Source organism: Muntiacus reevesi, chromosome 2 (assembly GCF_963930625.1).
Source record: "Muntiacus reevesi chromosome 2, mMunRee1.1, whole genome shotgun sequence".
Classification (NCBI taxonomy): domain Eukaryota; kingdom Metazoa; phylum Chordata; class Mammalia; order Artiodactyla; family Cervidae; genus Muntiacus; species Muntiacus reevesi.
In genome coordinates this window covers 93,261,612-93,286,238 of record NC_089250.1, presented here as the reverse complement: position 1 = coordinate 93,286,238, position 24,627 = coordinate 93,261,612, and the positions used below count along the sequence as shown (strand labels likewise).

General features: G+C 39.0%; 1 long non-coding RNA gene and 1 pseudogene across 1 annotated transcript; both read right to left on the bottom strand.

Moving 5' to 3' along the window:
- Window positions 1-8,620: 8,620 nt before the first annotated feature.
- On the bottom strand, window positions 8,621-10,127 carry LOC136159773 (uncharacterized). Its single transcript, XR_010661509.1, has 3 exons — window positions 9,889-10,127; window positions 9,041-9,158; window positions 8,621-8,674 (listed from the first exon to the last, which is right to left on the bottom strand). It is a non-coding gene; the product is annotated as an uncharacterized lncRNA (long non-coding RNA).
- A 4,408-nt stretch (window positions 10,128-14,535) lies between these two features.
- Window positions 14,536-24,627, bottom strand: part of LOC136157216 (RAB11-binding protein RELCH-like) — a 91,604-nt pseudogene continuing 81,512 nt past the window's right edge.

Here is a 24,627-nt window from a genome sequence, read left to right as displayed (position 1 = left end):
GAAAAACAAAATCGAACTTGGAGACTCACATTTCCCAATGTTGTATGTCAGTATACAAAGCAACAGCATGTAAAACTTTGTAATACTACCATTAACATATGCATTTAAATGAAATTGGATGAAATACCCTCAAATAAACACATACTTCTAGATTCAATGTTTCACAAGGCAGATAACATTCAACTAATGAAACTGAGATGGTAACAGGCAGGAAGGTCAGGTGTCTCCAAAGGGAGGAAATAGGCTGCAAGTGTCAGACGTCTATTTTTTATCTCTCTCTTAAGAGGCAGCAAGAAATAAGCTAGTGTTATCTTTATTCCCCTTCTCTATACAAATTTAAAAAGACATTTTCTCTTAAAATTCTGTGTTGCCATAATGACACCTGGTTCCACCTGAACTTAACTTTTCTCAAACCTTGAGCTAACCAAGGCATTTTTCTTACGGAAATGTTTGCCTTAAGCTATGTTAATGTACTATGTATTTACCCTAGACTATCTTCAAATCGGTTCTGCCTAAAGGCTCAGAACTGACTTGACAAACCAGTATGTTTTACTCATACCTTGTTTTCCTAATCTATGTTAATGAAGCTATATATTTGCTTGGAAATCTGCCTTTCTCCAAGATTCATGTCAATCGTTTTATGGCCCAGGATGACTCACCTGGTGCCACTGGTATCTCCATGTATTTTGTGGGTGAGGGGCCTGCTGCCATTCTCTGAGTTTTGAGACATTTCCTTTCTCTAATTAGTAGACTGCTAGTAGCTATATAACATCTGGTTAAAGACTAGCAGGGGGCACTCTTTCTGCCCCCTTCTGATGTCTATGTCAGAAGCTCTTTTATACTTTAATAAAACTTTGTGACACAAAAGCTCTGAGTGATCAAGCCTCGTCACTGGCCCTGGATTGAATTCTTCTTTTAAGGAGGTCAAGAATCCCGGCATCTTTCGTGGTTCAGCAACAACCTTTCAAAACAATGGTCTTTTCAAAAAATGATGATAGGTGATGAGTATTCACATGCATAAGAATGAAATGGGACCCGTATCTCAAACCACATAAAAATAAATCTTCCCTCAACATAAATATAACACAATCAGTCCTTCATATGCATAGATTCTCCAATTATGAAGTCATACAAATATGGATGTAAAATATCACAATAAATTCCTAAGTTTAAACTTTTAAAAGTGGTGAATATTGACTTTCACCTGCTGGCACTTCTTTACATGTCATCTCCATTATATCAGCTATTACAATGAATCATGTGCTGTGCTAAGTCACTTACATCGTGTCCAGCTCTTTGGGATCGTATGGACCAGGGCCCACCAGGCTCCTCTGTCCATGGGATTCTCCAGGCAAGGATATTGGAGTGGGTTGCCATGCTCTCCCCTTCAGGAGATCTTTCTGCCCCAGGGATCGAACCCATATCTCTCATGTCTTCTGCATTGGCAGATGGGTTCTTTACCATTAGCACCACCTGGGAAGCCCCAAGACACATGAACATCAGCGGATTTGGGGATCCACGGGGCATATACAGAACCATTCCTCAAAGAAAACTGAAGAATGACTTTAAAATCTCAAACAAAACATGAGTATACATGCTCACAACCTTGATGCAGCAAGGGTTTCCTCGATCTGACAAGTGCCATGGACCAATGAAGGACTATGTGAATAATACTTCAAAGTCGATTTGGCCAACACAGCCTAAGTTGGCTATATTTAGTCCTCAAATGAATAAGAATGTCATTAGTAGTGGTGGTTTCAAATAAGTAGCATGTGAAGCTGTTTACATTTATTGTGATTCACGGTATACCACATCCACAAATTTCAGTAGCATTTGTGCAAAAACCATACATTTCTCAGTGGAAGCTTCTACATGGACTGTTGGGATCAGAGGTCTAACTCATACAGGCATACTTTTACTTTTAAAATGATCCTGCATGATAATCAAACAAAACACTAGATTAACACCTAGACAGTGTTTGAGCTCTGTACTAAATAATTTTAAAGCTAGTAGATGGAGTGAGCTGATGAGGAAGACTATGAACGAGTCATGATCTTCAACTTGGTCAAACTGCTGATGGTCATACAAGTTAATAAAAAGTTAAGCCTGTTGTCATTAAATCGGTTTAAAAGAAACCGGTTTAAAAAGAAATCGGTTTAAAAGAAAACGAATTAGTAAATCTTGTTTTCTTAATAAACATTGTATTATTTCTGCACAGCTTTTTTACTGGTATTAATAAAATACCTTAAATAATAAGATCACAGTGAAAAAGATTCACATTCTATTTTCACATCTATAATTGATGCCACAGCTGTTTGATACTATTACTTGAATGAATACAACTTATGTGACTTCACAAACTACAAACACTACTAACGTAATAGGTATTAAAATACCTTGACTGACATGAGCGTTAAGAATTAGTAGAGTTGCTATCATGAATAATGACAGTATTATTCACTCTAGTCATGGTACTGGAATCTGTACATTAATACCTCTGCAAAGGAAACTGAAAGGATAGAATACTATTAAAGGAATTTCATAACTATAAATTTAATCCTACTGTAATCATTCAACATTGTATGTTTTCTTTTAAACTAACCTTCATATTTGGTCTACCCTAACCTCTTCTGTGTTCATATTATGCTATACTTATTGCTAACAGTAAAAATACCATTGGAGCTCTAATTAATTTTTTTTTTACTAGTGATAGAATGCTAGTGATAGAATCAAACGCTGATATCTACATCAAACAGGAGAAATGTAATGGAAACTAAACAATTTTATATAATAACATTGCTGTGCTCCTATAAAGTCAAATGGACATTCAAAAGGACATGCTTTTTCTGAATGTTTGTTTCAGAAAATTAGAATTGGATGACTGCAAACAATAAAACTAATAATATATTAATACATAATGTTAACAATATACAATTGGTCATTCTTTTTCCTATTCTACCACAGCTAACTGACTGGAAGTCAGTTTTAGTAACTACTACTAACATAAGACCTTCATCAATAAGTGAAGATGTATAGGAAAATCTGTAATATATCTAAAAAACATCAAAGATAAAATGATGATAAAAAAAATACAGTGACATCTTAGTTGGTATAAGAAACAGGATGATTATGAAAGCAAAGCCCACGATCATATACAGGCCATGGAAGCCTGTGACTGTCACAAGTGTTGACTTCTTCATCTGAGGTTGTAAAAAGTGCTTTGTAAAATCCTGAGGTTTGCAGGAGTTGTAATCTCCTAAAGAGACTGCAATAAAAACGGCTTCTAGAATATCCTGACAATTTCCATCTACCAAGCTATGGTGAGCTCAAGCAATACATACTCCAGAGGACAGAAGACAGACATGTTGAGAAGTGGGAATGACTTCTACTGCCCTTAGGGAGAAAAGGGCATGTTGCTATTCAGCCTAGTGCAAGTGTAGAAGCAACACCTCAGTGATTAAACCTTTAAAGATTCTATAAAAATGACGACTGGTAGGAATAAACTTTCAGAAGTGCCTTCTCAGACCTTCCGTCATAAGCTCAAGTATAATAAAAACACTGAGTTTTCATGGTCGCACAAAAATTACACTCACTTATGACAATGGCCGGAGAGGCTCCTATAAGACATCAGGGCTGGGATTTACTGTAGGAAGCACATCGGTTTAGTGCATCACTATGTGTTATGGAAATATGTGTTATTGACAGGGTGAAGGCATATTCTTGAATAACACAGCAAATAACACTACAAATTCAAGGAATATGGCTACAATGACAATAGCTAATTTCATGATGGCTACTGCTTGGTAGAGCTAGGATTGCCTCTCCCATTAAGTACTTAAATGGCCAGCTGTGATATTAGCCACTGGTTTCTCATTGTAATTCTCACTTAGAAACCGAATCTAATACTTTACATGTTTACTAGCACAAGAACAGTGAAAGATCCTTGTAGAAGAAAGTCAGACAGACATGCTTCTGTTTTATCACAGAAGCTGCTTATGACCAGTCCTGCTCACAGACAGATTGCTAATTCCAAATTTATAGACAGTTATGCAGATATTCTTTACTAACTGAGCCACCAGGGAAGCCCTAATAGCTCAGTTGGTAAAGAATCCGCCTGCAATGCAGGAGACCCTGGTTTGATTCCTGGGTCAGGAAGATCCCCTGGAGAAGGGATAGGCTACCCACTCCAGTATTCTGGCCCAGAGAATTCCATGGACTGTATAGTCCATGGGGGTCACAAAGAGTCAGGCACGATTGAGCCACACTTTCACTTTCACATGTGGATATTATTAAAAAAAAAAAGGTTGTGATAGATTTAGTACCTTTGTCAAGCTAATGAATGAGTAATATAAATATGAATAATCAACTTCATCCTTCATAGTTATTACCGTCCGGTATTTGCTTTGAGAGGAGTTGAACTACTCATTGTTAAAGAGAAATGATCCTTTCCTCTCTGAAACATTTGTGAATCATTCAGTTGGGTGTGGTGAATAAAATACTTAAGGATCTAATACATAAAAATGCAATAGGCAAAGCACTTAGATTTTTCACTCCCTTTCTCAAAGGATGGAATACTTTGTATTTGCCCTGATTTTATGTCTTGACTTCCTGTACAATTGTATATTGATATTTTTAGTTGAACTACAATAGGACTAAAAATACTGATATAATACTAATAAATCATGTGGGTATGTGTGGTTATCACAAAGGATTCACAGGAGATTTAAATTCACAGTTGTCAACGTAAAGGATTAATGCTGTTTAGCGTCTTCATGAATCTATACCATGAATGAAGAGCTTTCCTCAACATATTTCATTGAGGGAACTACAAGGATGATAGGCATAATACTGTGCTTCAACTCATGGATTTCTTTCTTTTTTTTTTTTTTTTTTCAACTCATGGATTTCTAAGTATTGCTCACAGCCCAGATCTGATTTTCAACATTAGGGTTCTTTCAGTGTCCTTGAACAGCATTTGTTTTTCTGTTCAGTTCAGTTCAGTTCAGTCACTCAGTCATGTCCGACTCTTTGTGACCCCATGAACCGCAGCACACCAGGCCTCCCTGTCCATCACCAACTCCCAGAGTTTACCCAAGCTCATGTCCATTGAGTCGGTGATGCCATCCAGCCATCTCATCCTCTATCATCCCCTTCTCCTAGTGCCTTCAATCTTTCCCAATATCAGGGTCTTTTCAAATGAGTCAGCTCTTCGCATCAGGTAGCCAAAATATTGGAGTTTCAGCTTCAACATCAGTCCTTCTAATGAACACCTAGAAGTGATTTCCTTTAGAATGGACTGGTTGGATTTCCTTGCAGTCCAAGGGACTCTCAAGAGTCTTCTCCAACACCACAGTTCAAAAGCATCCATTCTGTGCTCAGCTTTCTTTATAGTCCAACAATATATTCTGCATACAGAAGAAAACAGCTCATGAGTATAAAACTTGTTCACATAAAACGAGTGTATGAATTGTTATCTTCCCGACCTAGGGATCAAACTCACATCACTTCCATCTTCTGCACTGGTGGGAAGATTATTTACCAACTGTGCCACCTAGGAATCGATATACATTTCAAGAACCACTGCCATCAGCTTCTCCTGTTCATGACCGAAGTAGGAGAAAGAACACTGGAAGAAGTACTTGTAAGATATTATTTAGTCAAGGAACTGTTATGCTGGGTACTCCAGTTATTACTGGGACAAGTCAGTTCCTCCAATGATGATGGGTATAACTGAAAAATTATTACAAGTTCATGGGATGTGATGTCTACATGATAAATGTGTTCATCTTACACTACTGCTTCAGGTATGCCTACTTCAGCATGAAGGACTGCACTTAAAGGGATGCCTACTATTCCAGCTCAAGCAACAGATAGTGAAGTGCAGACCATTGTCCTTTGTTGAAAATAATCAGCAGTTTGTCAACATATGTAACATGCCAGAGCAAGCCTTGGGATGGAACTCTAAAAACAGATTAGGCCCTCTTTTTGCCAAGCCCTGCAATAAAATACAAATCAAAAAAAAGAAAAAGAGGAACGGTTTTGTCAGGACTTCCTCACCTTTTCTTTCTGGATGTCAGGAAGCAGACATTGAGGGCAGATGACTGCAGGATTTAATTGTGAGCTAACATTGGATGGGGCGGAAGCTCATCACTCTAGTAAGAATGTGGCTCAATTACACCGTTGGACTTTCATTCACTTCATGTACATAGAGTTTATAATCCTTCTATAAGGAATTAAATAAGTTATACTTCCTTACACCTTCACAATCTCTTGGTTTACATGAATGTAAATTCCTAGTCCAGCACTTATACAATGAGTGTTACAGGTAGTAATAGTGCATAAATGATGATGAGCAATGACAGGAAGTTTATTTATTCTCTGTTTGAATTATCTATTTTTATATAATCAAGCAGTGAAATATACTTACAGATGTGAATATTTTAGTGGCGTGTATAAATACATGTTGACTAGTGCTATGAGAACTCATAGTGTTGGCAGAATAATTATCATGGTATTATGTCTTTTTCATATATTTCTTTTGAGATTCTGTTCCATTATACATTATCATAAGATATTCAATACAGTTTCCTAAACTATACAGTAGGTCCTTGTGGTTTCTTTAATATATAGTACTATGTCTTTGTTAATAATTCAAATAAAAACTGGTATGCAAATATTCATAGCGACATTATTCGCAATAGCCCAAAGGTAGAACCCATTCAAGTGTCCATCGGTGGGTGAATGAATATGCAGCACAGGATATATTCAAAAGCTTAAACAGTATTCTACCATACAAAAAAATAAACTGAAATGGTTCTGCCACTGTGCAAGACATTACAGAAATTATTCCAAAACTAACACAGGCAATAAAGATATATTTCAATTCTAAGTCATGCTATGTACCCAAAAGGTTTGGAAAAAGGGGCTGAAAAAATGCATATTTCTGCAGTCATATTCACAACAGCGTGATTTACACTGGCCAACAAACAGAAGTAATCTAAGTGTCCATGGACAGCCAATTCCATAAACAAACTGTGGTATACACACAATGGAATATGATTCAGCCCTTCAAAGACAGTAATTCTGACAATGCTACAATGTAGATGAACCTTATGGTCATTATATTAAGTGAAATAAATCAGACCAAAAAAGGACAAACGTTCTGTGATCCCACTAGTATGAGATATCCAAACAAGTCAAATCCAAAGCCTGAAAAAGCAGAAAGTGATTCCCAGGGATCGAAGACAGTTCATGTTTCAAGATACCCACCCAGTTTCCCTTGGGGAAACTGTCTTCCCATGACATCTCCAAAACTAATTATACAAATAATTGGAAGCCATATCCAATCAAATGAATGTATACATAATTTTACAATTTATACCAACCTCACTCAAACTTCTCAACAGACAAAAGGCAAAACTGTATCTACGGTACCTCAGCTTTGCTTAAAACTGTATCTATAGTACCTCAGTTTTGCTTATGAAATTTAACAAAAAAAAACCCAAAACACTAAAGTCTATCCAAAAATAGATATAAAATTTATAACATGAACTTTAGAAAATTATAAATTTAAACTGTGGAAAACCTTATTCACAAAACTTAAACACATGCCACAGAAAAATATATTTATAAAATACATATCTTAGCTGGATTTTTCCACAGCTAAACAAGGCTCACCTGTGACCTGAACACTATACGTCTAGCACTTAGTAAACAGCTTTGAAAAAGTGTCCAGACAAAAACTATTACACAATTATACACAGCAGCTCTACTTTTCAAATATCAGGATGTCTTCAGTAGAAGACTGTGTAGGCAAATTGGGATACATCCAAAGTGAAGGGGAGCAAATGCTACCCCAAAATGTACCTCTTCAGCCTGAGAATTAGTTGGACCTAATTAACTTTTTTTTAAGAGGACACATGATCATCTCTGAAACCCAAGTTCAAGATGGCTCTTCTGTGAGTCACATTTACAAGAGAAATCTCATTTCAAAGGAATCCTCGGTATATACCAGATAGAAGGATGACAGCTTGTGAAACTCTTTTTTTTATCAATAGGGAAAGCTAAGATGTAAATCTGTACAACAACCATACCGTTCCTTTCCTTTGGTTTTATTTTTTTAATATTTATTTTTTATTTGGCTGCGCCAGGTCAACCTTCGTGGAGGCAAGCCAGATAATAGCTACAGCACGAAAACTCTTCGTTGTGGCACTGGAGATCTAGTTCTCAGATTAGGGATTGAACCTGGGCCTCCTTCTTTGGGAGTGTCCAGTCTTAGCCACTGGACCACCAGGAAGCCCCTGTTTTGTTTTTAGATGAAGATACTATCTAAGGTGATATCTTGAGCAATTTCAGTCACTGACTCCGTTTCCTGAGTTTCTCCAAAGCATGCACAAGGTACATATTATTAAACTGGTTTGCAAAACAAGTAAAGATAGTTCATACTACAACACTGTATGCTTACAAATATCTACATGGTAAATGGCATGTTATTTATTCTTAATTACTATGGGGAAGAGAAAGAATGCATTTTCATACATGTTACAACATGAATAAACATTAAAACCATCTTTAGTGGAAAAAATCCATATAGAAAAGGCCACCCAGATCCCATATTCACCATGTCTGCTTTAAATCCAAGTTTGTCCAAATAACTGAAAATCTCAGTAACACTCTGAAAAAAAAAGAAAAAGAAAAAAGGATGAGGAAAAGGATGGGAAGAAAAGATGTATTCATACAATTGAACAATTGCCGAAAGGGAAGTGGGCCTGTGGATTACATTTTAATGTAGAAACCATATGATTTCCTGATTTTGGATGTTATGTGCTGGTTCTGCAGGAGAATGCACCCATTTTGGATAAAACACATACAGTATTTTAGATGATGTGGCAAATCTGAGCACTTTTCCCCATTGCTAGAAGTTTTCTGTACATTTTAAATTACTGGAAAGTAAATTATGTTTCAAAACAACCATGTCAATACCATAAAAGAAAATCAGATTAGACAGGCATGAAACTTTCTTATAGAGGCCAAGACTTACCCAGACGAAGTTCAAGGGAAGCTCTGATGCTCACTGCCCTTGAAGGAGTCCACATTGAATGAAGAAGTACTGTGGGAAGTCTATTAGTGACCACCATGTCTCGGGTCCTCTGGATGACCTATTGCAGGAGAAACAGATTTTACAAATAAAAATTTCTCCATAACTTCACAAAAGGTTGTTAGACTACATTCAGTAAAGTTGAATAATTTTGGATCAATTTACAGTCATATAAAATACTACAATTTACAATCCCAACTAATATACAAAGATCAGTTGTGTTTCTATACACTAATAACAATCAGAAACAAAAATTAAGAAAATCCCACTTATAACTGCATCAAAAAGAATAAAACATCTAGCACCAAACTTAATCAAGGACATAAAAGACCAGTATTCAGAAAACTAGAAAGCACTGATAAAGAAACCAAAGAAAACACAAATAAACAGAAAACTACTCCATGCTCACGCACTGGAACAATGTCCATTCCAACCAAAGCCATCAACAAATACACTGACTGAAATCACAAAATAATATTCAATGGCATTTTTCACAGAAATAGAAATATTCCTAATATTAGGCTGCTAAAACTCAACAGGACCTTAAACAGCCAAAAAGACTCTGAGAAAGAAGAACACAGCTGGAGGCATCTTCCTCTCCAACTTCAAACTACATCACGGAGCTGTAGTAACCACCACGGTGAGGAACTGGCATGAACACAGACACATGGACTCGAGGAAAGAATAGAGAGCCCAGGAATGAACCCACATGTACGTGGTCAGTTCATGAAAATCAAACTAGGAAAGGAGAGTCTTCTCAAGAAACAGTGACAGGAAAACTGGCCACCTACACTGAAGAACATCACTGGTCATCCTCTAGATCATCTAACAGAAAACTTGTCATTTTGCACATGGAGCTCCTCCCCCCCGCCCCCGCTCCGAGTCCTCTGAGATGCACCTCCGGTCAGCGCTCAGCTGGACACAGGAAATGCCTACTTCGTCCTCATTTTTCCCTCTTGCAGCGCCTCCCTGCTGGCGGGCACTGAGGCAAGCCTGCTCCTCTCAGCCTGGACGCAGCCCCGTTATCCAGAAGTCCGAGCCCTGACGGCCCTGAGGAGACAGCCCCGCTAGCTGGTCACCCAGCCCAGTCTGAAGGCAAAGCGTCCTGTGCCCGCAGATCAGAGGGGGCTTTGGCGCCCCCTGCTGGCCGCCAGAGAAGAGCGGGCAGCCCCGTGCTCAGAGAGCCCAGGGGGCTCACCCAGAAGCAGCTCCGCTGTGAGCACTCAGACTGGAAGCCCAAACTGAAATCCAGCAGTAAAGCTACATGACCCTCCTCAAAACATGGCTAAGGAACAATCAGAGCCTATATGGAATGCAGCCATAAAAAGGAACACATTTGAGTCAGTTCTAATGAAGTGATGAACCTAGAGTGTATTAAACAGGGAAGTCAGTCAGAAAGAGAAAAACATGGAATCTAGAAGGATGGTACTGACGAAACTGTTCACACAGCAGCAATGGAGATGCAGACATAAAGAAGAGGCTTATGGACAAGGGTGGGGAACAAGAGGGAGAGGGTGAGATGAATGGAGAGAGCAGCATGGATGCAGGTACACCAACATTTGTAAATAGACAACCAGTGGGAATTTGCTGTCTGACTCAGGGAATTCAAACTGGGACTGTGTAATAACCTAGAGAGGTGGGAATGGGTGGGACGTGGGAGGGAGATTCAAGAGTGAGGGGACACACGTACACCTTTGGTTAATTCATGTTGATGTATGACAAATCAAACCAATATTGTAAAGCAATGATCAATCAACTAAAAATAACTATTAAAAAAAAAAGATGGAATGAAATGAACAGAAACACAAACTTTGCAACTAACACCGTAATTCAATTTAAAAAACTATATAAAATTTTAGAAAACAACAAAAGATCTACATGACTTTTGGTCTGGTGATGAGTTCTAACACACAACAAAAAAGCCAACTTACCAAATTGTGAATATAAATTATTTAAAACATTGACTTTTACAATTTTATACATTTACTCTGTGAAGGACCTTATTCGAGAGAACCAAAAGACAAACTTAAATGAACCACTGACCACCCACCCTTGGCAGGCAACAGAGAAGAGAAAACACTTGCAGGAGTCAACTTACAACAGGAGGTCCTGGTAAGGAAGAAGGAATTAACAAGCTACCACCAAACCAGGATTCTGGAGAGGTCAAAAGGAGATGGGAGACTCCAGTCCAGAGATCCTACCAACTTCCCAGGATCCTCCCTGCTGGAATCCAGCTCGGCTGAGCGATGCGTGTGCCCTCAGGAAGGATCCCAATTCAGAATGACTGGCAAGAGACAAACCAGAAACTAGCCCAATGACCATAAAACCTGAGACTGTGAGCCACGTGACAGAGAAGTTCTCTCTGTTTCCCTCAACCTCCTGCCCTCCGCCCCAGCAGCCCTTCCCAATAAAGTCTCTCGCTTGGGCAGCACTCCTCTCCTCGGACAATTCATTTCTAAGTGTCAGACAGGAACCCGCTCTCAGGCCCTGGAAGGGATTCCCCTTCCTTCATCAAAACCACAATCCAAGAGAAGATATCTTCAAAATACTATCTTGTAGAGAAGGAAATGGAGACCCCTCCAGTATTCTGGCCTCAGAAATCCCAGGGACAGAGGAGCTTGGTGGGCCATAGTCCAACAGCAGGGCATTTCTGAGGGGAGGAAACAGTCCCAGGGAAGTTGAGGCGCTCGCCAAAGGCCCCAGAGCTTTTGATGTCACAGCCAGAACTGTGGCTGAGGACTCCCAGCTACCAGGCCTCTTGATCCTGGCCTCTCTCACCAGGTACATGTGTGGAGAACTAGAATCAAAAATATGCCTGAGGGCTTCCCTAGTGGCTCCGTGGTAAAGAATCCACCTGCCAGTGCTGGAGATGCAGGTGTGATCCCTGCTATGGGAAGATCCTACATGCTATGGAGCCCGGTTGCCACAACTGCTAAGCCTGTGCTCTAGAGCCTGGAAGCCACAACGCCGAGCTCACACACTGCAACTACTGAAGCCCGTGAGCCTGTGCCCCACAACAAGAGAAACCACTGCAGTGAGAAGCCCGCACACTACTAATTATGGCCCACGCTCACCCAAACTAGGGAAAAGCCCACACACGTAGACCCAACACAGCCAAAAATAAAGAAAATTGTTTTCCTAAAAAATGCATATCTGACAAAGAATCTGTACTCAAATTGTCCAAGAACACTAGAGCACACAAGCCCATTCATAACTGGTAAAGATTGAAATAGACACCTGGCCACGGAGGGTATACTGATTTAAACTCTCCTACAGAAACATACTCAAGATACTGGTGGGATGCATGCACAGCCCCCTTTGGAAGACAGTGTGACAGTTTTTTCAGTAACCACATGGGACAAGCACTGAATTCTATACATGACAAGTGGTGGAAGCCAGGTATCTTACCATTGGAATGGGAAGTTACGGATAAACAAAAGGAAAGATTACAAGATTCATGGAGACATCATCACAAATTACCTTTAACTGAATATATTCAAAGGTAAGCTGGAATACATGTATATATTTCCAAGAATTGTCAGCTGAGCATATTTAGCTCCTACATGCATGTTTTAAATATCATTCTCTAATGAAAGGGAACAGGAAATGTCCCTGGTGGTCCGGTGGTAAAGGAGCTGCCTACCAATGCAGGGAACACGGGTTCAACCCCTGTTCCTAGGAGATTTCACATGCCCAGGGGCAACTAAGACCCCGTACAACTACTGAAGTACTTGCATGCTCCAGAGCCCAAGTTCTGCAACCAGAGAAAGTGCTGCAATGAGAAGCCATGGCATGGCAACCAGAGGGTAGCCTCTGCTCACTGCAACTAGCCATCTAGCTACAAAGACCCAGCATCGTCAAAAATAATTCAGTGTTTTAAAAAAAGGATAAGTTCTTTCAATAAGTGACTGAGACTAGGGGTGAGACAGTAAATATATGAGCCAGGATAATCTTAAAGTATGAGAAAGTAAAGAAAGTAAAGACAACTATCAAGCTGTCCAAACTGATAAAAATGAATGATTACACAGTTTTATCTGTATACACTAGCAAATAATAATCTGAAAAGGAATTTAAAAAACAATTCCATTTTGATAATGTCAACATTAATAAAATACCATGGATGTAACGAGGATGACAAGACTGGCACACTGGAAATTATACGTGATTGCTGAAAAATATCCTGAATACATGTACAGATATTTCATAGCGATGGAAAGACTTAAGATGGCAATACCATGGAATGCATCTTCAATCTGAAATGAAGATTCAATATGAATTACAAAAGACTGAAATGTCATTGCTGAACCACGAAAGGCGCCAGGATTTTTGGCCTCCAGAGGAGAAGAATTCAATCCAGGGCCAGTTGACAAAGCTTGATCACTCAGAGCTTTTGTGTCATAAAATTTTATTAAAGTATAAAAGAGATAGAGAAAGCTGCTGACATAGACATCAGACAGGGGCAGTAAGAGTACCCCCTGATAGTCTTTAGCCAGATGTTATACAGCCACTAGCAGTCTGCTAATGAAAGAAAAGCAATGTCTCAGAGAATGGCACCAGGCCCCTCACCCACAACACGCATTGAGATAACATTGGCAGCTGGTGAATCATCCTGGGCCATAGAATGATTGACATGAATCTTGAAGAAAGGCAGATTTCCAAGCAAATATATCGTTTCATTAACATAGATTAGGAGAACAAGGTATGAGTCAAACATACTGGTTTGTCAAGTTGGTTCTGAGCCTTTAGGGGGAACCGACCTGAAGACAGAGTCTAGCGGAAATACATAGTATATTAACATAGCTTAAGACAAACATTTCCTCAAGAAAAAATGCATTGCTTAGCTCAAGGTTTGAGAAAACTTAAGTTTAGGTGGTGCCAGGAGTCTTCATGGCAACACAGAATTTTAAGAGAAACCTCCTTTTAAATTTGTATCCAGAAGGGGAAAAAATGTAACACTAGTTTGTTTCCTCCCCCTGCTTAAGAGAGAGAGAAAAAAATGTTTGACACTTGCAGCCTATTCCCTCTGTGGGAGACCCCTGGCCTTCCTGCCTGTTACCCTCTTGGGGCTTTAGGAAGCAATACACAAGCTGACCCTAACATACACGTGGAATGACAACGGACTCCAAAGAGTCAAAACAACCAGCTGGGTCTGCAGTTCAAAGGTCCTCTGGTATGTTGTGCTAAGTCATTTCAGTCACGTCTGACTGTCAGAGCCCGCCAGGCTCCTCTGTCCATGGGAATTTTCCAGGCAAGAATACTGGAGTGGGTTGCCGTGCCCTCCTCCAGGGGATCTTCCCAACCCAGGGATAGGATTCCTCCATTGGCAGGTAGGTTCTATACCACTAGCATCACCTGGGGGCAAAAGTGCCTAAATGGAGATCAGGGAAACCCAGTAAGGAGAAGGGACTCAGAGGAAAGGAAGTGAGGGAAGGAGACTCTTAGTCACACTCAGAGAAGCCCAGCAGGTCGTTCTGCAGGTTGTAAGAGGAGGAGGAAGCAGGCTGGAGCTGTATAGAAGACGAAAGAGGGAACTAAAGCAGGGGCCCCCAAGCTCCATGATCTAATGCCTGATGATCTGAGGTGGAGCTGGTGAAATAACAGAAATAAGTGTTCGGTCACTCAGCCGTGTCCAACCCTTTGTAGTCCACCAGGCTCCTCAGTCCATTGAATTCTTCAGGCAAGAATACGGGAGTGGGCTGTCATTTCCTTCTCCAGGAGATCTTCCCGACCCAGGGATTGAACCCTGGTCTCCTGCATTGCAGGCAGACTCTTTACCAACTAAGCCACCAGGGAACAGAAAGAGAAATAGAGTGCACAATAAATGGACTGCACTTGAAACATCCCAAAACCTCCCCCCACCCCTGTCTGTCAAAAATTGTCTTCCAAAAAAACTCCCAAGGTCAAGGAAGGAACTTCAAGTGTACTCAGCTGTCCTAGGTTGCTGGCTTAGGGAGATGCTGAAGTAGGGGTGTCCCAAGAGGTAGAACCACCCTCACGTGGGGTCCTCAACAGACCTCTGATAGCCTTGGTGATGATCGGAGAGATTTGTTTCATTTTTTAAAAATACCCTTGTGGGATAAACTTAAAACCTAGCAATTCTCTTACAGTCTTCCTAATAACAAGTTTTTTTTCTTTACTGATCTGTGAAGTACCAACTGTGACAATCACTGTTCTAATACACCTCATAGTGTTGCTGACACTACAGATATAATTATGTGAAATTGAACTTATTCAATAAAAATGATGAAGCATCTGCCCTGTGCCCAGCACTTTCCAAGGGTTGGGGAGTACAATGAAAATACTCCATAAGATGCACAACTGGTAGGCACATTCTTTCAAAAAACCTTTTACATTTCCAACAATAGTTTATTCTCAATGTCAACACTTGCCACTTAATGACCATGCTGGGTAGGAAGCTCATTAAAAACCCAGAAGCCAGGGTTCCTGGAAGGATATCCCATTCTCCCTTGAACAGTCCTTCACCCTCTCTGGCTCTGTTTCCTCATCTGCAAAATCATGGACAACTGATGGTAATTCATCCCTGGAACCCAAGCCTATTGAGCGGGAGGGGAAATATTACTCCAAGGCCTGGATGATACACCAGATTGAAAGAAAAATATGTAATTGCTGGTTTTCAGTCAAACAGACAAATACAATGAAGGAAGGAGCCCCTGGCCCTGCGGGATTTTCATAGGGGTCTAGTCTGGGAAATTCTTACACATCAGGAGATGGCTCCGAGCTGGATCTCCACAAACAAGAACAGCCATGCAAAGGACAAGTCTGCGGAGCTCTGTGCTCATCAGCCACAGGAAGAGACTGCCTCCCGACAGCCAGCAGCATTTACAAGTGACCTCCTAAGGCCTTCGCCAAACTATAGGGGCACCTCTGGGTTTTCTGTTTCCCTCACTTTTCTGACCCTTTTCTTAAAAAAAAATGCACAGTTCTTCATAGAATGGCACAGTGGAAGGAAAATAGGCCTTCAATTTTTAGACCTCAATTTTCAAAAAACTTGGAGCTTTTTTTTTATTATTAAAGCACCACATAATTTAAAATTTTTACACGTTCTAATTATTCAGTTCCAAAACACCAAACTTGCTGCACAGGGTCCCTACTGAAAGGCCCCCTCTCAGCAGGACAGCCACAGATTCCCCCATGAAAGGGTAGCAAGGTGCCCTCCTCCCTTCTCTTCTGCCTGGGTGGCCACCAGGTTTTTAAATCCATGCACCCTACTAAGTTTCTAGGGTACAATTTGTGGACCCTTCCCTTTCCCGTCCCAGCAGGTGGTCAAGGGCCCGCTGGCCTGCAAAATGCTGGAAGCAGGGCTGGGCTAGCCAGCCAGAGTAAGGGTTGTGGAGTCCCAGCAGGTGAAATCACCAGGCAGGATAAATCCCTTGGACTTCCAGCAGGCACTAGGCTGCTTGGGAAAACCGTGCGGTCTGAGTTTTATCCGAAGGGGTAAGGCGGTAAAGGCCTTGACCCCAAAAGCGAGGCTTTTCTGCGACCACCAGGTTAGGGGACTCTGAGACTGTACCAACAGAAAGGGTGGAATGCGTGCTTCCCTGCTCCACCCTGCGCCACCGAGCCCCAGTTCCCTTACATGTGGTCCACACCCTCCACTCCGCTCACTGGATGCTGCTTGATGGGGACCCAGGAACCCACGAAATGGGCGTTCCCAGTCGCAATGGCGACCCCTGAGAGCACAACTGTGACCCCCGAGCAAATTAACCCCACAGAGACAATCCAAGCTTTTTATCAGCTGATTTGTCTATAATTTAGGGATAAAACTATGACTACAGAAAGGAAAGATGACCTGACCTAGGATGGCCATGAAACCAGAGAAAACTGGTTACAATGAAACTTTTCTTTTCTTGGAAAAGGTAAAGCTGGTTCTTTTGCATATGTAATTAAAAACAGTTACCTTTTTACAAAGGCCTGCCTAGGGCAAAGCTTGAAGTTAAGCCTTTCTATAGATGGCAAAGCATCTTCCTACAATGCTGGAAATCTGGGTTCAATCCCTGGTTTGGGAAGATCCCCTGGAGAAAGGAATGGCAATCCACTCCAATAACCTTGCCCTGCCCCCCGCAAAAAAAGGGGGTCTCAAAGAAACATTTTAAATCTCAGGCGGAAAACTAGATCTCTGTCTGTCTGTCTGGATTTATGTATGTCTTAGTGTGAGTCTTCTGTTTTTTTGATAATATTGCTGAAGTTATGAGTTCTTATTTAAATGGTCTAAAGAAAAGGAAGCCCTTACAAATCAAACAGTTATAAATACAAGAAAAAATTGACCTAAATGAATGCCAGATTCACGTGAACTAGGAAATAGTCAATATTAAATATCTAGTATTCTTTTTCTCGCTACTCTACTATAGACATGTCTAAGAGTCATTAATGTTAAGCACAAAATTTTCATAGTGCCTAGGTTTATTATAAGTTAAAAATTGTTATATTGTTATATCTGTCATAAGACAGTCAACAAAGAAAGTACCTCTAAAAATAACAACAAAAAAACTCCTAAAAATGTAAATGTGATATGAGCTTTTAGATAAACTATTAACAATACTTATACTCTAAAATATCTGTCTATAATAGTCTCGACTGACGGCAGAGGAGAAGGGGACAACAGAGGACAAGATGGTTGGATGTCATCACTGACTCGATGGACATGAGCTTGAGCCAGCTCTAGGAGTTGGTGATGGACAGAGAGGGCTGGTGTGCTGCAGTCCACAAAGAATTGGACATGACTGAGTGACTGAACTGATAGATGATATACAATATTATGTAAATTACAGGTGTACAATATAATGATTCACAATTTTTAAAGGCTATATTCCATTTATAGTTGTTATAAAATATTGGCTATATTTCCTGTACTGTACAATACATCCTTGTAATTTATTTTATATATAATAGTTTGTTCCTCTTAATCTTCTACCCCTATATTGTCCCTCCCCCGTTTCCTCCACGTTTCTAGTAACCACTAGTTTGTTTTCAGTATCTGAGTCTGTTTCTTTTTTGTTATATTCACAATCCTGTTGTATTGTTTAGATTCTATATAAATGATATCATACAGTATTTGTCTTGCCCTGACTTATTTCCCTTGGTATAATACCCTCTTTTTTATGGCATAGTAATATTCCATTATGTGTGTGTGTATACACAGACACACACACATCTTCATCCTTTCATGTTGATAGACACTTAGTCTGTTTCCTTATCTTGGCAATTGTAAATAATGTTGCTATGAACACTGGGGTGCACGTCTTTTTGAATGAGTGTTTTGGCTGGAGGCTTTTAAATATACAGATCTCGAGGGCACAGAGCATGAGGCAGAGATCTGAATTTTAAATTCCCTACATGGTTTATGGATTAGTATGTGTGAACTGCCCATTTAAAGGCTTTTCTTGCCTTCTAAATTAATTACCACAAAACAACACAATATAAAACACTTTACCCACTGACAAAAATTTTATGTAGAGAAGTTAAGGTTAACACAAAGCCATAAAAAAGAATTAAGGTCTTACCCTTGAGGCTCTTGGACAGTCTTGTTCTCTAGTTTTTGTTCACATTCTTTTATCATGGAAGTTAAAATAACCTGACTTAAAAATTGACTTTAGTGAAATATAGGTAGCACAGTAAAATTAAAGCTTTTAATTCAGTATTTAATATTGTCATAAGCTAATGTGTTAATTAAAAGAGGAAACTTTCAGCAGTTACTTTGTTAAAGGCTTGCCTCTCGTTTGTTCTATTCTACAGATAGCTTTCATCTTCAATGCAAAATTCCTGAACAAAATACTAGCAAGTTGAATCTACCTTCATATATTAATAAAAGGAATTATGCATCATAACTAAGTGGGATTTTTTTACAGGAGTTAAAAGGTTGTTTTAGCATATAAAAACACACTAATATCAAATATTGTGAGAGAATAAAAAACCATGACTATGTAATCATATCAACTGACTCAGAAAAATATATTTAACAATATCCAACCACCCCTCATGATAAAAATACTCAACCAACCAGCAGTAAAAACAAATTTCCTCAGGTTGGTAAAGGGCAACTATAAAATGTACAAAGCACAATATGTAAAAAGCTAAAAAGAGGGAAAAAAAGCAATTCCCAATCATAATTTTAACATGTCTTTCATAGCTGATAGAACAAGTAGATCACAAAAAGTTAATACAAATATAAGAGAACTGTTTCATGGCTGATAGAACAAGTAGATCACAAAAGGTTAATACAAATATAAGAGAACCGTTTCATAAAATTAATTCTCTTTACCTTATGAAGCAAAAATCCATGGATCAATAAAGAAATAATGGAAATGAGAATCTAATTTGAACTAAATGATAACAAAGCTACAATGGAGCAAAAGGGATGTGGCTAAAGGAACACTGAGAGCCTTAAATTTATGTATCAGAAAAGAAGAAAAGTTAACGAGTGAAAAAATCCAAGCTTCCTCCTTAAGGAGTTAGAAAAACAGGAAAAAAAAAAATCAAACCTAAACAAAGCAGAAGGAAAGAAAGATGAAAATAGTAGTCAAACTAAAAAACAGAGAAAAATCAACAGTCAAAAGTTCAATATTTGAAAAGGTAAATAAAATTCACAACCCCTAACAAAGGGATTTTAAAAAGAAAGCAAAAAACAAATTAATATCAGAAGTAAAAGATATAGCAATATAGAGCCTACAATAAGGAAAAGGGAAAAAAATACAGTAAAAGTATTAGAAAATAATTATTTACTATAATAATGGTGACTTTCCTGCATTTGAAACTTATTTAAAAAATCCAGAGACATTTTATTAGTAGAATTAGTAATAAAGTTTCTCAGGTTAGCCAGACATAAATTCAACATATAAGTTATATACATTTCTATACACTGATAACAAAGGGTTAAAAAACATATAATCCTAAAAAAAGTTAGCATTATAATATTATAAATATAAGGTGACAGTTTTTTTCAAACGAAATTATAAAACTTTATTGAGAGACATTCAGTTCAGTTCAGTTCAGTCAGTCACTCAGTCGTGTCCGACTCTTTGCAACCCCATGAATCGCAGCACGCCAGGCCTCCCTGTCCATCACAAACTCCCGAAGTTTACTCAAACCCATGTCCATCGAGTCGGTGATGCCATCCAGCCATCTCATCCTCTGTCATCCCCTTCTCCTCCTGCCCCCAATCCCTCCCAGGATCAGGGTCATTTCCAATGAGTCAACTCTTCGCATCAGGTGGCCAAAGTATTGGAGTTTCAGCTTTAGCATCAGTCCTTCCAATGAACACACCCAGGACTGATCTCCTTTGGGATGGACTGGTTGGATCTCCTTGCAGTCCAAGGGACTCTCAAGAGTCTTCTCCAACACCATAGTTCAAAAGCATCAATTTTTCGGCGCTCAGTTTTCTTCACAGTCCAACTCTCACATCCATACATGACCACTGGAAAAACCATAGCCTTGACCAGACAGACCTTTGTTGGCAAAGTAATGTCTCTGCTTTTTAATATGCTATCTAGGTTGGTCATAACTTTCCTTCCAAGGAGTGTCTTTTAATGTCATGGCTGCAATCACCATCTGCAGTGATTTTGGAGCCCCCAGAAATAAAGTCAGCCACTGTTTCCACTGTCTCCCCATCTATTTCCCATGAGGTGATGGGACCAGATGCCATGATCTTAGTTTTCTGAATGACGAGCTTTACTTAGTTTTCTGAATGTTGAGCTTTAAGCCAACTTTTTCACTCTCCTCTTCCACTTTCATCAAGAGGCTTTTTAGTTCCTCTTCACTTTCTGCCATAAGGGTGGTGTCATCTGCATATCTGAGGTTATTGATATTTCCTGCAGCAATCTTGATTCCAGCTTGTGCTTCTTCCAACCAGTGTTTCTCATGATGTACTCTGCATAGAAGTTAATAAACAGGTTGACAATATATAGCCTTGACATACTCTGTTTCCTGTTTGAAACCAGTCTGTTGTTCCATGTCCAGTTCTAACTGTTGCTTCCTGACCTGCATACAGGTTTGACACTAAAGGAGATCTAAATAAATGTAAGATACAGTGTGTCCTGGATGCCTGTGTGCATGCTCAGTTGCTAGGTTGTGTCTGACTATTTTTGACCCCATGGACTGTCCATGGGATTTTCTCGATAATTCTAGAGCGGGTTTCTATTTCCTCCTCCAGGGTATCTTCCTGACCCAGGGACGGAACCTGTGTCTCTTGCACCTTCTGCATTGCCAGGTGGATTTTTTTTTTTTTACCACTGAGTCTTCTGGGAAGCCCCATGTTCTAGATAGAAGACTCAAAATTATAAAGATGATTAATTAATTTATAGAATCAATTAAACTTCATCAGAATCTGAACAAGATCATTCTTGGAACCTTGTTTAATGCTAAAATTTACATAAAAATGATAAGGGTTATGAAGAGTTCTAAAAAAAGGACAGGATGCTGAACCTGCCCTGTTAGATTTCAGAACTTTTTAACAAGCAACTGGAATAAAGGTAGTTCACTACAATTATACAGTTCATATCAATGTTATAATAAACAAGGAGATTAGCAGAAAAGAATACTCCCTAGTAGCAGACACAGGCAAAGAAGGAAACATCAGATATGATCGAAGTGGCACTGCCAATCACTATAGACATAATGAACTGTTCCATAAGCAATAATGGGACAGTTGGTCATCTGTATAGAAAAAAACATAATTTACACACTACCTCACATCATACATAAAAACTAATTTTAGATGGATTATGAATTTTATTGTAAAAATACAACTTTAAACATTTTAAGAAGAAAGTATAGGAGATCATGTCTTAGAAAGATTTAATCAATCTATTAAAACTAAAAATCAGTGTTCAAATAGGCCAAAAATATTTTTAAAAAATTGGGAAAAGATATTCGTAAAATACAAAATGAACAGAATACTGGTATTTCAATTATATAACAAACACTAAAGAAATAATAGGAAAAAAATATAATCCAAAGTGAGAAAAATGGGCAAAAAACCTAAAAAGGCTTTGATGTTAGTAAGCACATATAGAATTCCAAGTTTGACAGATTACCAGCCCAGGTGGGATGCATGAGTCAAGTGCTCGGGCCTGGTGCACTGGGAAGACCCAGAGGAATCAGGTGGAGAGGGAGGTGGGAGGGGCGATCGGGATGGGGAATACGTGTAACTCTATGGCTGATTCATATCAATGTATGACAAGACCCACTGAAAAAAAAATAACTAAATAAAATTTAAAAAAAGAAAAAAAAAAAAAAGAATTCCAAGTTTAAAAACAATCAAGGAAATGCAATGAAAACCATCATGAGATATCACTTTATATCTACCGAATTTAAAGAAGTCCAAAAACACTGAGCACTGACAAAGATACGGAGGAAAAGGTTACATACTCCGGTGTGTCTGTTCAGTACAGCGCTTTGATCACCAGTGAGCTCAGAGACAGAAGCTTTGCTGGCCGAGTGTGACGGTGGATACGCTGTACACTGTGTGAGAGCTGAGTGAACATGGACTATGGGGAAGAAAAAGAGGTGTGGTGAAGGGATAACGGGAAGATTTTGGTTTTGTTTTGTCTTGTTTAGGATAGGAGAGTCAAACATGGTAATAGGCTAAAGAAAAGCTGATAGAAAGACAGACTGATGACACAGACTAGGAAATAAACGATAAAACAGGGACGGAACCAGCGTCTTCCATCCTGAGGACACAGGAAGATAAACAGAATGAGAAGCGTTATGAGGAAATGGAGACAGAAAATAGAAATTTTGCTTCTAAGAAAGCTGATGGTCTAAGATAATACTAAGATGTACAGCATTTTACAGATAAAAAGCATTTCACATACATTGCTTGCTAAATTCTAGACAGTATGTTATGCCTACTTTAGAGAACTGAGCAGAGAGATGCAAAAGGAGCTGCTTAAGATCTCATCACTAGTTAATAAATCCATAAAATGACACTGAACTAGATTTGAAAAAATTAAGCACAGCATATCATAAGCAGGCCTCACACTAAAAGGAATGAAAGTCTGTATAGGAGATAATGAACTTCCCAGGTGGTGCTAGTGGTAAAGAAACCGCCTGCCAAATCAGGAGACATGGAGACACGGTTGGATCCCGGGGTTGGGAAGATCCCCTGGAGGTGGGCACGGCAACCCCCTCCAGTGTTCTTGCCTGGAGAATCCCATAGACAGCGGAGCCTGGAGGGCTACAGTCCATGGGGTTGCAGAGTCAGACACGACTGAAGTAACTTAGCACGCATGCATGCACGCATAGGAGATGTTAAAACACGTGAACACGGCACTGATAAACACAATGGCTTAATCATGACAGTGGCTTACTTCGTGCTCTGGAGAAAGATGTTCCATGTTGATTCGTAAACATCTGAGACCAGGTAAAAAGTGATTAACCATTAAATCCTCTGAAATGACTTGAGAGAAGGTAGTTAAGGACATTTACAAAAACCAAACTGGTATGTCCAACAGAACAACAGAAGCAGATTTCTTAAATGATGACTATGGTATACTGGTCACTTAGAGCCAATAGGCTTCCCTAAAGCACCATCCTTATCTGTTGAGTTAGTTACTTGTCAAGAGTCAACTGTGTTTATTGTCACAAATCGCTTCATGTCAGAAGCATTCATTATTGTAACAGCACATAGTTTAATAATATGGTATATAGACATATGAAATAATAAGGGTGAAAATGAAATAATGGAATTTAATTGGATGTTTAAATGAGGATAAAAAGAAAATTAATATTTCCATGATAACTAAGTTGAAAGTCCAGTTGCTTAAAACATTGCTGTTTAAAATATTATGCATACTAAAATACAAAGAAAAATACAAAAATCTAGAAAAATTCAGTATTCATTATCAGAAATGTTTCTGGATTCTCTTTAAACAAACTTAAGCTGAAATTCATAGACAATTATATTACAAATGTGATTATTCTAAGAAGGCTAATGTTTAAAACTAATCAACAGACTCACAAAAGAAATGCCTTAACTCTACATCAAAAGATTGGTAAAGTAAGTTACATTTATGTGTTTTAAGTTAAAAGAAGTTACCTTAGGTACATATCATTTTCTTGATTTCTTCTGGTCCTGATTGAATTGGGCGAGAGAGGTTTTGCTGTAATAAGTTTAGTACTACCTATATTTCTTAGTCATATGAGTTTTAATTGATCATATGACATTGAAAGGACTCAGGAAAGCAGATGCATTTCTCAAGAAAACAATTCACCCTGTTCATTCACATTACTTAAAGACACTTTCTCACCTATCATAGTTGTGAGCCATTTAAAAATAGTTCTTATTTAATATTATACCATATTAATATTAAAGTGAGAAGTGCCAGTAAATGACTTCCCCTATAAAGATGAGGTGATTTTTCTGAACTAAATTATAATAAACTTTGTTAAATAAAAAAATCCATATAACTACTGCCTTGAAAATACAGTTATTTTCAAGAGAGAGAGGAATAAAGCCTCCTTTCTATCTACTCACTGTTTGGTCCTCTTCCCCATGAAATCCCACAGTCTTTCTT